This window comes from Leptonychotes weddellii, chromosome 15, assembly GCF_054177405.1.
Source record: "Leptonychotes weddellii isolate Sample4059 chromosome 15, ASM5417740v2, whole genome shotgun sequence".
NCBI classification, from domain to species: domain Eukaryota; kingdom Metazoa; phylum Chordata; class Mammalia; order Carnivora; family Phocidae; genus Leptonychotes; species Leptonychotes weddellii.
In genome coordinates, this window is record NC_138383.1 from 7,785,853 (window position 1) to 7,800,323 (window position 14,471).

The window sequence follows — 14,471 nt, forward strand, 5'->3', positions numbered from 1 at the left end:
GGGCAAAGGGGAGATGCACTCCCCGATAAAAAGCAGCTCATCACCATCTGAGCAGCAGCTGGGCGGACAGCCAGGCTAGGAGAACAATGATTTCCTCGCTTTTAAATTTGATTATTAGTTCCTATTTATTGGAAGCCTGTGATACATTTAGCCTCGTAGCCAACATGCAAGAGGAGGCAGCCCTAATGGGATTCATTTTTTCCTATTAACTTTTTCCATATTTCATCAACTGAGTCAGCATCTCACTAGTTAAGAGATGTTGAGCCGAATCTCATCTCATCGCCATGCAGTGACTAAAATGACTCTTGCCCACCTTGTCATCCTAGCCCCCTGTCAGACTGGCCTGTGCCTGCCCCCCCGCCCCTTCTGCATCGATTATCAATGAGGTGAAGTGGCCAATTTCATTGAAAATGCCTCTTCTATCAGGGGTTTCCTATCATTGTCTGGAACAAACCATTCCAGTGTTTAATGTGGTATTTTAACTAGATTTAGGGATAGAAGGAAAAGAAAATGGGTCAGGATTATGAGCATTTTCCCCCCGTTTGTTTGTTTGTTTGTTTTTAATATTGACTGAGGGCTACTGTCTGTTGGACTCAAGCTTTGTGAATTCTCTCGCCCCTCCTCACAAGCCTCCTTAGGAAACAGGCCATGATTTTGGCCCCATATCACAACTGTGGAATTGGAGGCTAGGAAAGCTATTGGAGATTTCAAGGCCTGGAGGTTGATGTTTGTCTTCCCACCAACAGCCCGGGATGACCCACTCTGCATACTGTCTCCCATGGTTTTGGACACTGGTCAGAGCCCGGTGTCCTCAAAAGTCAAAAGTTGATGGAAAAACACCAAGTGGCATCCCCACTGTGCCTTTAGGAAAAGAATTGGGCAAGTGCATTTAAAACTCAGGTCTGTAGAAATGTTTATGGTTGGAGGTGTGACTTGTAGGGTATCTTGAAACAAAGCATCCGTTTCAGAATGCACGCTCATGCTCGAATGTGCTGCTGTGATCGAACTGTAGTTGCCTTATTTTCAAACTGCACTTGTTAGCAGTGCATTGAAAACCCAAGTTGCCATTGGATAAGCTCGGCTTGGAGGCACCCAGGGGGAGAACTGCTGGAGCCCTTGTTGAACAAGCTGGTGGCTGTCTGAAGGTTGAGCAACCTCACCCTGCGAGTCCAAATGGAGCGTATGTTGGCGATCATCCCTGGGGATTACTGGTGCTGGTGCTACCTGAGGTTGACCCTAATGAGGAGTTGTTTCAACTCCCGTGTTTGCCCATTAGATGAGCTCTGGATGAAACAATCTGGGTATGAGTAAGTGCTACAGGGGTTTGCATATGAGGCCAAGATTTTAGCAATACGTTGATGTTTATTCTTCTGGGGCTACAGTGGATTGTGGTTTATTGCCAGGTGCAAAGCCATGATAGACCGCCAGCCATAGTAGAAGCCAAGAGCAGAGGGAGCTGATGGCAAAAACGGGGTCCTCTGGGGTATTTGACAAATGGCCCGTGGTTGTCCCCGAGAAAATCAACGTAAAACATATAAAGCAAGTTTCCACACACATCACTCTGGGTCCAGAAGAAAGGTTTCTTATGACAGGAGATGAATTAAACAACTTGTCGGTTCCCGAGACAGCACTGGTATTCAGTAGGGTCTTGGTGAGGGAGCTAGTTGGACAGGAGTGGGGTGATCTCTTGTTTTCAGAAGGGGTAGTAGATACCTGTGTGATCCGGCAGGAGTCCTGGTGCCCATGGGTCCTTTCTAGGTGATCATCTCCAAAACAAGACTTGAGTGCAAGAGGCAGGCATCATTAGATTAAACTCCGGGGGGTGAAGCAAGGCAGACCCCAGAGGTTCTGCGATTCTAGCAGGCTGGTCAAACAAGCTCTTCCTCCCTGAGCGGGTGGGGCCCCATAGCCATACTCAGTATGATGCCTCTGAATGGGGTGGATGGCACAGTTCATGCCAACAGCCACCGACCGGTCAAGTTCTAGACTGCTCTGTGGACAATGCTAATGATATTACCCAAGTCTACCAGTGTTGAGCTCATGGGTAGGCGGAAGTGTTGGTTCTGATGGACTCTATACGTAGTTCTAAATCTGTTTAGATTATGTCAAGACAGACCTGCAATTTGCACATATTTGTCTTTGTATTCTTGTAGCCTCTTATGTCTAGCCCATATCCCCTCTTTATCCCATAAGTATTTTAGCTGGTGAGATTTCCTGTTAATTCCTCCCACTGGACCTAATACGAGAGGCTACAAAGAGTGGGCATGTGCCCAATTTTACTGATGGCCTGAGATCTTTCTTCTAGATGTTCCATTCACCTGCTACACCCCCTTGTCATTGACCCCATACCTGGGAGGTGGCATTCTAAGACCAATAGCCAGTCATTATCCCAATTCCACATAACTAGGGGAAAGTTTGAAAACTTCTTAAATCTCCCTTTCCTCCCTGGTGAAATAAAAGGGTCATTGTCGGAGATAACATTTATCCCATGCTCATCTGTGTGACCTCATTTAATCCCTGTGATGACCCCATGAGATTGTGCTGGGTATTTTCAGTTTGCTCTTCAGATCCTCCCTGTTCTATACCCCAGGAGGACAGCCTTGCTTTTGGCTTCTAGTTGGTTTCAGCCAAGGAGGGCAGGAGATGAAGGTGAGTCAATCCCTACCTTTCAGAGTTACGCTGGCTGGTTGCATCCCTCCATCCGAGTTCACAACTACTGTTAGGGCGTGTCTCTCTTCTTCTACATTCTTGTCCTTCAGTCCTGGGTGATGGCCCTGCTCTTTCTAGCCCTAGGGTAGTGTACTATCCCCCCTATTTCCCTATACTTTGCTCACTCCTTTGTAAGTAGTTCCTTCATTAAACGCTCCTTAAATCACCTAATTTGAGTGTGCCATCTGTTCCTGTCAAAACCCTGACTCTACAGAAGTCATTACTAATATGATCCCCATTTTACAGGCAAGGAAACTGAGGCTTAAAGAGAGCAAGCCACTAAGGCCAAGGGCTCCCGCCTAGTAAGAGGTGTTCAGATCCTGGTTTGTCTGAGCTCAGAGTCTAGTGACTGAAGCTCAGCACTTGGAGTCCCTTACTGTGGAGTCCCTTACTATGTTGGCAGCCCCTGATGAAGACACCAGTAACTCACCAGCCATGGACCATTGCTCTCAAGGCCTACTCCATACCCCCTGTCCCTGGAAAGGGGAATCGTGCAGATCCACCTGCTTTCTCATTCCATCACATTCAGGACAAAAGATGTGAGTCTGCGTGGCAGACGATCTGGTCTGGGATGCAGATGACATTGCATTGCTAAGAAGCCACTCGAAGAGTGACTGAGTCTGGATTCACTGGCTCTGTGTCCCCTCATCTGAGGGGCATGGCATGGAGGGAATGCTCCATGAGGTGCAGGAATTGCAGAGCTGTTCACCTTGTACTGGAATCATTCCTCGGAGCATATATTCACTTCTAGGGGGCCCAAGGAGTTGGCTCAAACCCTGTCCAACACTTCTTCAGGGCTGGGTCGTAGAAAATGCAGGTGCACATGGTTGAAAGGATGCTAGGTGCTCTCCTCCTTTTGTGCATCTTCATTATGCTCTTTTCCGTTGATGCTTTGACACCAGTGGGCATAGTTTCATTGGTTAATACACTTGATATGCAGTAAGCTCTCAATGTTGTTGAAAGAATGAATGAATGGGATAAGAGATCATACTCTGAGAGCACTATGAGGTTCTGGAATCACTTCCCATCCCTATTTTAGAGCACAGATTAAGGGCAGGGCCAAGAGAAAACATTTGCTGGGAAATTAATCATGCTGGGAATACTTTCTCGAGAAACAGGAAATGATAACAGTACCGTTTTTGAGAGTGTAATACATACCAGGCATTGTGCTAAGGTTTAACAGGCAACATCTCGTTTAATCTTTACAACTCGGTGAGATTGAGAGAACTATCCCATTTTACAGATGAAGTAGTTGAGGCTCAGTGAGAAAATCTGCACTGCATCCAGACGTACATTTCTAAGTGGCTGCATTAGCATGAAAAGCCAAATCTGTTTTCAGACCTCAGAACTTTGGCTAATTATTCAAAACCCTGGGTTGGATGCCTGGCATTTATGGCCTGTTAATCCGATCTTGGGGGTACGGTCTAGATGCTGCCCTAACATCCCCCCACACCTATAACCTCACCACCCAAGCAATTTCTCTCCCCACATGATTCCTTCTCACCCTGTCCCCTTTTCCTGAGGTTTCTTTCTTGCCAGTTTCCTCTTCTCAAATTGTGAAACGGTTTTCTCTCTGTTGCTGCCTGTCCCAGCCCTTAGGCGAGAGGCACTGAAATGGATTCGCGAGCGTTTGCCCTGACCTGTCTGTCGCATCTCACAGCACACCGGGGGATGCCTTGCTTCTCAGCCTTATTAATCATTTCAATTTGACATTGTGTGTGTTTTATGGTCTTCACTTCCGCCCCCACTTTGCCCCCATTCAATTATGTTTACCTTTTAAAGCAGCCCTGGAAGGGAAAAATCTATTTCTCCTGCCAGATGTTAAAAAAAAAATAGAAAAGAAAAATACTCCCCCCCCCCCACCCACACTCACACACACATTTCTGCTTCCAGTTTTCCTCTTTAACACACACAGATAAATAGGAGAGGTGCGCAAGCCCCACCTCCTTGTTTTTAAGAATGAGCAACAGGGACGTTGTCCCGAGTATGAGGATCTAAAGCAACATGTCCTACACTTCAATGTGCGTATAAAGCCCCGACGGCATAATGTAAGAATTCAGATTCTGATCCGGTAGATCTTGGGTGGAACGTGAGATTCTGCATTTCATACCGGGGCAGGGAAAGCAAGGTAAAACTTTAAGGAAGGCTCCAGAGTTTCCCCCCATCCTGTTCAGAGCGCCTCTGCAGCCCTGGGCCTGATGCTTCTCTGTTCCCCACTGCGCAGGGAAGCTCACGTCCTTGCCGCGGAAACCCTTGGGGGCTCCCCAGCTGGGCCACGTCTCTCACAAATGCTGCTCCTAACTCAGTGGCATCGCCTTTTTTTAACGGCCGAGGGCCTTTTATGGTTTAGGTTGGGAGTCTCCCTCCTAAGCCTTTCGGAGGATAACAGTTAGTTGTCACTGGCTGGGAGACAAAGGAAATGCATTTTGCTGGAGCCAGTTTTCCCCCAAACGCTAATGGTGCCTTTATCTCCGGGTAATTAAAGCTCTGACTGATGAATGCATAATTATGCATAAGCCGGACTGAAATGATCACCTTGGTCTTTCATCTTTTCGCTTACTTCACTGGGAGGTAACAGTCTCCGGCCTGCTTCAGAGAATAGCTGGTTCGAGGTGTCTGAGGTGGGTGGGGTCCCCAGGGGCCCGGCCGCCAACACCGTGACTGCGGGCTGTGAAGGCCGGAGCTGTCTCCGTGGCCATGATGGAGTGGCTTCTGGTGGCATAGAATGCATCAGGATTTGCCAGGCTGTGTGGAAGTTCAAGCTGTTGCCCGTGGGTCTGGTCCAATTCTGCCTCCGGAGAAATGAGGTGACAGGGCTGGGCTCAGTCTCTGTTACTCGGGCCACTGACCTCCCCTTAGCCCCTCCCTGTTTGGGAAAAGGTTCATTCTTCATTCTGGCTGCCCTTGAACATAGCTACGTGAATCTCATCACTGTCATCCTGTGACCATCCCACCTCTCACGGCAGGCCCGCGGCTGACTTCAGCCTTCTCTCCTCAGGGGCAGGCATTCACGGAGCAGGGAGAGCACAATGAAAGTTCCAGGTCTCCACACACCTCAGGAGAAAGAGGCCCATAGAGTGACAGCGCAGCTCATGGGTTTTAGACCCGAAATGAGCTCCAGACCCTCTTCCGCCTCCCATGAGCCCTGCACAGTTTGAGAAACTCTTCTGAGCCTCCTATTTCTTGTGTGTGAAATGGAAAAGATTGTTATGCCAACGTCCTAAGATGAATTAAGGGAAATAATGTCTGTTTGGGCTTAGCACGAGGCCTGGCTACCGTATGGGAGGGCCCTCGTCTACTCCTTAGGCACTGGAGGTCTGTAGGAACGGTTCCAGTCAACACTTTTGAGGGTTCTCTCCCCTGCCACAGGGCCCCCAGAGCCGCTGGGAAATCTGCAGCCACATGGGATTCAGGACACAGGTGCAATCAGATTGTTGCTTTAAAGGGTTGGTCTGGGTTGACAGTGAGCCCGCATTTGATCTCCACGAGCACAGGGACATTCATCTGAGGGGCAATTGGCTAGGCCTAAAATTGCATGATGAAATGGGAGAGTGCATGTGAAGGCACTGAGGAGTAAGTAGATGTTTGATGGGTAACTAGGACCTGACAGGCTCCGTGCTGTGTATTTTCACACATATTCATTTATCTTCACCACGATCCCACGTGGTAGATATTAATACTTTCATTTGACACACGAAGATACCAAGACTATCACACTGCTAACTAATCCGTGTAGGGCCCCCCATCCCAAGCAAGACTTTGACATCACTGTCCTCCTGGGCTGACTTTCTAGCTCCTTTTTTCTTTTTTAAATTCATATACAGATTTCTCAGATGTACCTCCCTTCACCTATTAATTATTCTTCAATCCCCTTAAGGCAGGCTTTCATTCTCAGCCCTCTGGTGACACTGTCTCTCAAAGGCCAACAATGACCTATCTCTTCATTATCAAATTCAATTACCTTTTCTCTTTTAGTTTTCATTTCTGGCACATTCCACTGTTGAAAGAAGCTCTGTCCTTGGGCTCGAAGACAATGTATCATACCGATTTACTTCCTCCTTCTCTCTCTCTCTCCTCACCACTTCTTTTTTCCTCTGCTGCCTCTTTTTCCCTATTCGTACTTATGATTTGGGTCTGATTCTTCTAGCACATTCCTTGACAAGCTCATCTAATGTCACAATTTCAACTCTATCCTTTATGCTTACCATTGTCCGAACTTCTGTTTTTCGACTTGTCCTCTATTGAGCTACAGGCATGGACACCCCAGCTGTCTTTTGCTAGATGTGTTGCCATGATCTCCAGCTTCATAATTCCGAAACAGAGGTCCCTCTCTCTCTTTGATTTCTCATTCACTTGCTGACGTCTCTGTTTTGGCCAACGTACCACGGCCATTCACAGAGAAATCTCAGTCACTTTGGACTACTCTGTATCCCGACCCTCAATATTAACTCAGTGTTTGAATCCTACAGCTTCAGGTCCTGACCCCTCGGTGAGTCCCTGTCCCCTCAGTGAGGCCCTGAACACCTCACTCCTGGTTGATGGGCATGATCTTCCCTTAGTTCTCCAGACTGGGACACTCTACAAAACACAGCCAGAGTGTTTATTCCTTGGGAAATGCCACTTTTACCATACTTGTCTGCCCAGAAACCCTACAAAATCACCAACAGTTGCCTTAACTTGATTCGAGAAGTTCTCCATGATCTCCATTTTCCGCCCCTGACCTGCTCTCCCCCTGATCACCTACAGAAACCTGGCTCAAGTCAATTTAGACTATGTTCTAATTAGGATTAAGTTCAATTGCCAGTAACACCGAAGCCTAAAATAAGCATGACTTAAACTACACAGAAGCTTATTTCTCTCTCATTTCAAAGCCCAGGACAGGGGCACCTGGGTGGCTCAGTCGGTTAAGCATCTGCCTTCAGCTCAGGTCATGATCCCAGCATCCTGGGATTGAGCCCCGCAACGGGCTCCCTGCTCTGCAGGGAAGCCTGGCTTCTCCCTCTGCCTGTAGCTCCCCCTGCTTGTGCTCTCTCTCTATCTCTCTGTCAAAAAAAAAAAACAAAAAACACAACAGAAAAACAAAACAAAACAAAAAACCTTAAAAAAAAAAAAAAAAAAAAAAGAGAAAAGCCCAGGACAGGAATGATAGCCGTGCTTCACCAAGCGCCCAGAGATCCAGGCTCCTTCCATCTTGTTGCTCTCTTTTGTGTGACCTCTGTTCCCAAGGTCACCCTGATACAGATTAGCCATTTCAGGTCCCACTGTCAAATCCACTGTCCGCCCAGAAAGAAGTAAGAAAGGGTGAAGAAGGACACTTTCTGGAAGTTGTAGAGACAGCTTCCATTTAAATCTTATTGGTCAGAATTTGGTCACATGACCACATCTGCGCACAAAGGAAGCTAGGAAATGTATGCTTTACTATGGCTGGGCATTGTGCATGCCTGGCTAAGACTCAGGGCTTTATTACCAAAACAAGAAGGTGGGAAAGGCTGTTGGGAACAACCAGTAATCCTTGTTAGAGCCAACCCTTTCATTTCCTCACAAAACATGGTATTTTGGTAATCGTGTTGTGTTGTATAATGGTCTCCCTCGCCTGACACACTCTCCTGTTTATCTAAGTCCTGTTTGTCAGGGAAACACTCTGACTGAGGAGGATGAGCACTGACCCTGGAGTCACACAGAATGGGGTTCAAATCCTGGTTTTACCACTTTCTCTTGCCGTGAGACCTTGAACTCACTCCATGTCTCTGAGCCTCAGTCTTCACCTCTGTCAAATAGGACGACAAAATTCATGTTGGTTATTACATGAGAATCCCATGGGGCAGTTTTGATTAAGCATATAACACTGGGTCTGGCACATCCTGCGCAGTTAAGAAAGAAAAGCAACTTGTCTCATCAATAATCATGAGATTTACCATATTTTCTCAAAAGGCTCAACTCAAATCCTTTTTCTTTGGCAGAGAATTTCTTATCCGTTTCAGATCAGGACAGCCATCCTTGCTTTCAGCTCTTTCTAATAATAGAAACACCATTTAAGACACCCAGGTGAAAGTGAACATAGCCTGCTTGTAACTTATTTATTTATTACCCTCAGAAAAATTGAAAGAATAGGGCTTTGACTTTTCTGGAATTGTTACCTTAAGGTATTACGTCTTCATGCACACATGCCCGGTTTTCTCAACTTGAGATGAACTATCTCTTGAAGTCAATGCCTATTTTAAACGGGAAGTTTCCTTTGTTTTTGATCCTTTGCTTTTTTTTTATCCTTTTAGCACCTCCAATGCTGCTTAACAAAAATGTGCATTTCACTTTTCCTGTCTTCTCCTGTCTCTGATGATTTCCAGGGATGTCTGAACAGCTGAAGGTAACAAGGAATGTACAGGATAAGATTTTGAGACTTATCGAAATTGTCCATTATTGCTTTCAAGGCACCTTCCGCAGGCAGATGTGTCCTTCTGTTGCTTCCTTGTACATATCATAACACCCTGCAGTATTCTTAAAACAAACAAACAAGCAAACAGCTGCTAAGTGAGTGAACGAGTGAGTGAATGGCTAGAGATCCGGCGTATGGTGACTGGCAGCAACTCAGGTGGTCAGTGAAAGAGCACAGACTGGCCGTGCATGAGTCAAGGGCTCTAAGCTACGTCCTACAACAGTAAGCTCACCCAGAGGCAACAAATGGTCCTGAAGACGCTTTGGACAAATCTCCCCATTTTCCTTAGGGAAACACAAACTAATTTCTATGCCAGTTCCCTCTTTTAAAAGAATTGTATTGTTAGGATATATTCTCCAAAGGTCTGCGGGAGCTTGATTGGTTATAATTGATTGTCTTTCTTTCATGGACACTGCAGGGGGTTAAGATGACCTCCCAAAGACAGTCAGAGAATGACAATCTCCTTCAGTAATTTACTCCCTTGGCATAGCTGTGGTCCCATCTATTCTGCAGTAGGTGGGAAGGGCTTAGAGGCTGGAGTAAAACCACTCCCCAGTTGTGCACTTGTCAATGACATGTGATAAAGCCATATGCAGTGTCAAGTGCATACACGACAAAACTTCCAAAGTAGGAATCATTATTCCATCTTGCAAATGAGTTTAACTGAGGATCACACAAGATCACACAGCTCCCAGGGGGCAGAGGCAAGATTTGAACCTTGGTTTGTTTAAGCCCCAGCTTTTTTTTTTTAATTCTACTGTGGAAGATCCCCCATGAATATTTCATTAACAGAGAACACGTTTCAGAAAACAGCCACGAAGCCAGTTTGCTCTAGCAGGTCTGCAAACAGGAAGTGAATATGCAGTAATGTTTCTCTTCAGTAATATGCTGGTCAATTTCTCACCCCACCCTCACCCCTCCCTCACTGCCCTCCCAGAAAATAAACTGACACTAGGTGGCAAGGAGAATCTTTTGGCTTGTTCTTTGTCCGGGTTCTTGAAAGCAAGAATTAAAGTAGTCATTCTTTATTTTCTCATGTTTTAATTATTTCTACTTTATGAAATGGCCTCTTTCTCAAAATCACTGCTTGGCTGGAGATGATCATCACAGGGTGCCCAAAGGCTGGCTTGCCCAAGAGAAAGCAAACTCTCACTGAGTCAGAAGTATTTGCATTCTAGCCTCTCTCTCTGGCACGTAGTCTATATATTTTAGAGTCCGTAATATGCATATACACCCATGACACACACACGTAATAAACCGAGCAGGTACAGTACATTATTATGCCTTGTCTAGATCACCAAATAACGTCCTGGCGGAACAAAGGCTTTTAGCAGAAAGATTGCAGAGTATGTTGTCTTTTGTCTTGCTTTCCTCTCCTCTTCTTCACTCTCCCCCGCCCTCCACCTGCCCCTCCCTCTCTGGCTCAGAGCACTCCACGTCAGGGCTACAAAGCATCAAATTCCTCACCAGGTTTAATCTCTGCAACGTTCCGGCCTTGGAGTTATTAAGAGGAGATTGTGCAGAGCCATGATGACGGCTAGATGGAGATTTTTCCAGGATAAAAGGTCCTTGCCTGGGATTATCTTTACTTCATTTGCAGTAATCCCACCACCCCTCAGCTGATTTTGCCGTTTTGGGGGCTGGCTGGGGTGGAGGCAGGTGCTTAGCAGGGCCCGCAGAGTGGATAGCCATTAGGGGAGTGAGCTGGGGTGGGGTCTGAACGAGGTCCTGTTGCAATAGCCTGGGTTGCGGGGGCGGGGGGGTGGTCTCTAACACTTTTCTTCAGAGTGCAAAAGGAGGCTAAACCATTTGGTTGGCTTTGAGGTTGATGTTAACAGCACATCCCAGGGTGCTGATGGGCAGCGCCCAGGTCTGAAATAAGCAGTTTCGCTTCTGTTCCAGCCCTTTCCATGCTTTTTCCACCTGCGACCTCCCATTGTGTCTGACAGGGGCGTGCCTTTCTTTCACGTCTCCCTCTTTCCCCAATTACTTGATTATTTCCACGGATGTTCAAATAGGTAAAGGGGACAAGGTATATGCAAATGAAGATTTTTAAAGAGCTCAAATGTGATTTGTCCTTCCTGCTGATGGGAGAGATGGGGAATCACTTGCTGATAAGGATTTTAGATGTGGACGGCAGAAGATTTCTCGTCTACGAATAGGGTATTGTGGTAGGTATGCGATCGCGCTGGCATCGAGTGCTGAGCAGATGTCTGGCATGTGGTAAACAGGGAACAGGTGGGGGCTACTTGTGGCTGATGAGGAGACTGAGAATGTGTCCCAAGAGATACCGTGACCACAGAGACCACCACCCTTTGAACGCCCACTGGGTGCAAAGGGTTTTTCATCATGGCAGAACATCAGGATTACCTGGGGGAACTTACTAAATATATGGCATCCCGGGGGGCGCCTGGCTGGCTCAGTTGGTTAAGCGTCCGACTCTTGATTTCGGCTCAGGTCATGATCTCAGGGTCCTGGAATCCCTGCTCATCTGGGAGTCTGCATGGGGATTTCTTTCTTTCCCTCTCCTTCTGCCCCGCCCCATGCTGACTCTCTCCCTACCCCACTCTAAAATAAATGTATAAATTTAAAGAATATATAACATCCTGAGCGTGCTTGTTTCAGTGTGGTTTTGTTTTAATTTCAACAAACTAGTGCTCCCGGCTGGTATGAGGAACGCTTGGGACGGTGAGAGGACCGGAGCAGGGAGAGAACAGAGGCCGGGAGTTACGAGACTGGTGGTCCAACCACAGCGGGCAAGACCTCTTCTGTGTGGGTAGCAAATAGAAAGGGAAGGAAAAGATAGATACATGAGACATTTCAAGGAAGAAAGGGCACGTTTTAGTTACTTATTGCCTGTGGGAAGTAGAGAGGAGAGAGAAGTTCTGTGCCTTCAAAGCTGAGTGCCGGGGAGGGGATGGGGAACCATGGAAAATGGATGGAAGGAAACAGGGACACTGGGAGGAGAGCAGGGTTTGAGGGAAGATCATCCAGATAGGTAAAGGGTCACAGGAGAAAGTGTAGAGACTAATGAAAATACCCAACGGGAAGCTTGGGTGGAAGTGTAGAACTTGACCTGCAAACATGGGAACCACGCACACAGGTTATAATCAAAGCTCTAAGAATGAATGAGCTCTCCGTGGCTGGAAAGAAGAAAGATCACATTACTGAACTAACACTCTACACTGAGCACTCATCCCTAAAAGCAGGGGAGAAAACCAAACCAAACCCACGGAGAGCTCTTATTGTGAGCACACAGTGAGCCCACCGGGTACCCAGCACGACAGAACGAGAACAGTGTCTCTCATAAACGCTGGGGAACTCTCATGGCCACTGAATCCCAGAAGGAACCCAGTGAGTGGCCTTGAATGTAGCCACCACAGGCCTGTTTCCTCTCAATGCAGAGACCAGATTTGGAGTGTCCAATTTCCTCCTCAACGCCGGACATCTGGCTTATCAAATTTCCTCTTGATGTCTTTCCTGGAAATACGCCATCCTAATTTCTGCCCCTTCTCTAAAACTTACGCAGCTAGAGACCCCCCACTTTGAGGGCATTTGCAGATGCCTTTAACTTGTGGCACTGGTATCTAGAACCATTTTTCCTCCTCTGGGTTAAATGTTTATTCTAGTCATGTTGGTGTTCTAAGAGAAGGGGCTTCAGCGTAGAAGAGGTGCCTCAGTGTTCTACATCCAGAGATGAATCATGCAATTTCTCTGAGTCTCATTTTCCTCATCTAGCTAGAAAAGAGGTGGAACTAGATCTTTGGAATCTATCCATCACATTCTCTTTCAACAGTGCTGTATTAACTTGTTTCTTTGTATCTGATTTATCTTTGCATCTCCCATGCCCGTTACCCATACTGAATTCTCAATAAATGTTTGTTGAATGAATAATCGAGGTATTGGGGTACAAAGACCAAAGTCAAGTAAGATATGGTTTACTCCTAAGCCCCCTACCATACCTCCTTCCTTCTCTTTTAGCTCAGGGTTTCTCAAAATCTGTTCCTCAAAATTCTCACTCGGTGGGATCAAATATCACTGTGACATTATCAAGTGGTGGAATGTGTTTGTATATGTAATTTCTTGTACGGGAAGACTGTGTTCTACTTCCTTTGGGAATTCTGTGTTCAAAACAGCAAAGAGCAAGGCTCTCTTTCCGCAGGACTTCTCAGAGCCTTTATCACACGAACATGTATTGTGAATTGCTAGAACCAGTATCATATAGGCAGCGTTTCCCAATTACATGTGATTGCAGGAATCACTCCCCACCCATTTTTAAAGAATATTTCAGGGAACTAATTTTCTGCATACTCCACTTTGGGAATCACTCACTAGTTGCTAGGATATAGAATTGTAAGGAAAAAATATGTATACTAGAGTTGTGCTAAAACATCTAGGTTCTTTTTTTCTTAGTTGAGATCTTTCAGGATCCCAAGCTTCAGATGTTTTTTCTTTCCCAAAGTGGAATTTGAAAGAAGAAGCAATGACATAAGTTTTTAGTGGGCCGCAGGATCAAGGTATTTCAACTAAAGTCTCGACAGTGTCCATATAGATTTTTGAAGCATGTCTCATTCCATTCAAAATAGTGTTTGTACTGCAAGTTTGAGGCTCCTGTAAAGAGAAGTGAAATCAAACCCCTGGCACACCCTGAGTGCTATAAAATTACTCAGGAGAAACTTGTTGTCAATTACCAGAGTAAAATAATAGGGCGTTTTTTCCCTCTCTTTATTTAAAATACCACTTCTCAGCCAAACAGTCATGAGAGTGCCATCAAGGGCCGGATGTGTTGTTTCCCAGCAGGGTTGGACAGGTTGCTGGGGCTCACCCAATGGGTGGATTTATGGCTTAGCTGGCATTCTGGGTGACACAAGGCAGTCTCGTGAGGAGCTGATGGAGGAGAGAGTCTGTGCATGTGACGGGTCCCATTTTCTTTCCTAAGATGGTACCAGCCTCCTGGCCCCACAGTGGCTGGCTGTGCCCCTGAAGATGTCTGTTCTGACCTTGATAGGCTTTCTGTGAGCATGCTGGCATGCCTTCCCCATGCTGCCTATTGCCACCTCCTCACTGTCGAGATGAATGGAGAGCTCCCACAGCCACTGGGAAGCTGCCATATTGGTCTCTGGGGAAAGCGCTCTTTTTCTCCACTCTCAGGATTGATGGGAAGGCAACAAATGCCTTGGAAATTGAGTTGGGGTTTGTTCATGGCTCAATCCAGATGGAAAAAAGGAAAATCTCAATGAATTCACTGTATTATAACATTTATAAACACCCTTGAGTCACTAGCTCTCAACTAGCAAGAAGCATTAGCTAAGAGAATCAAGTTATGTTC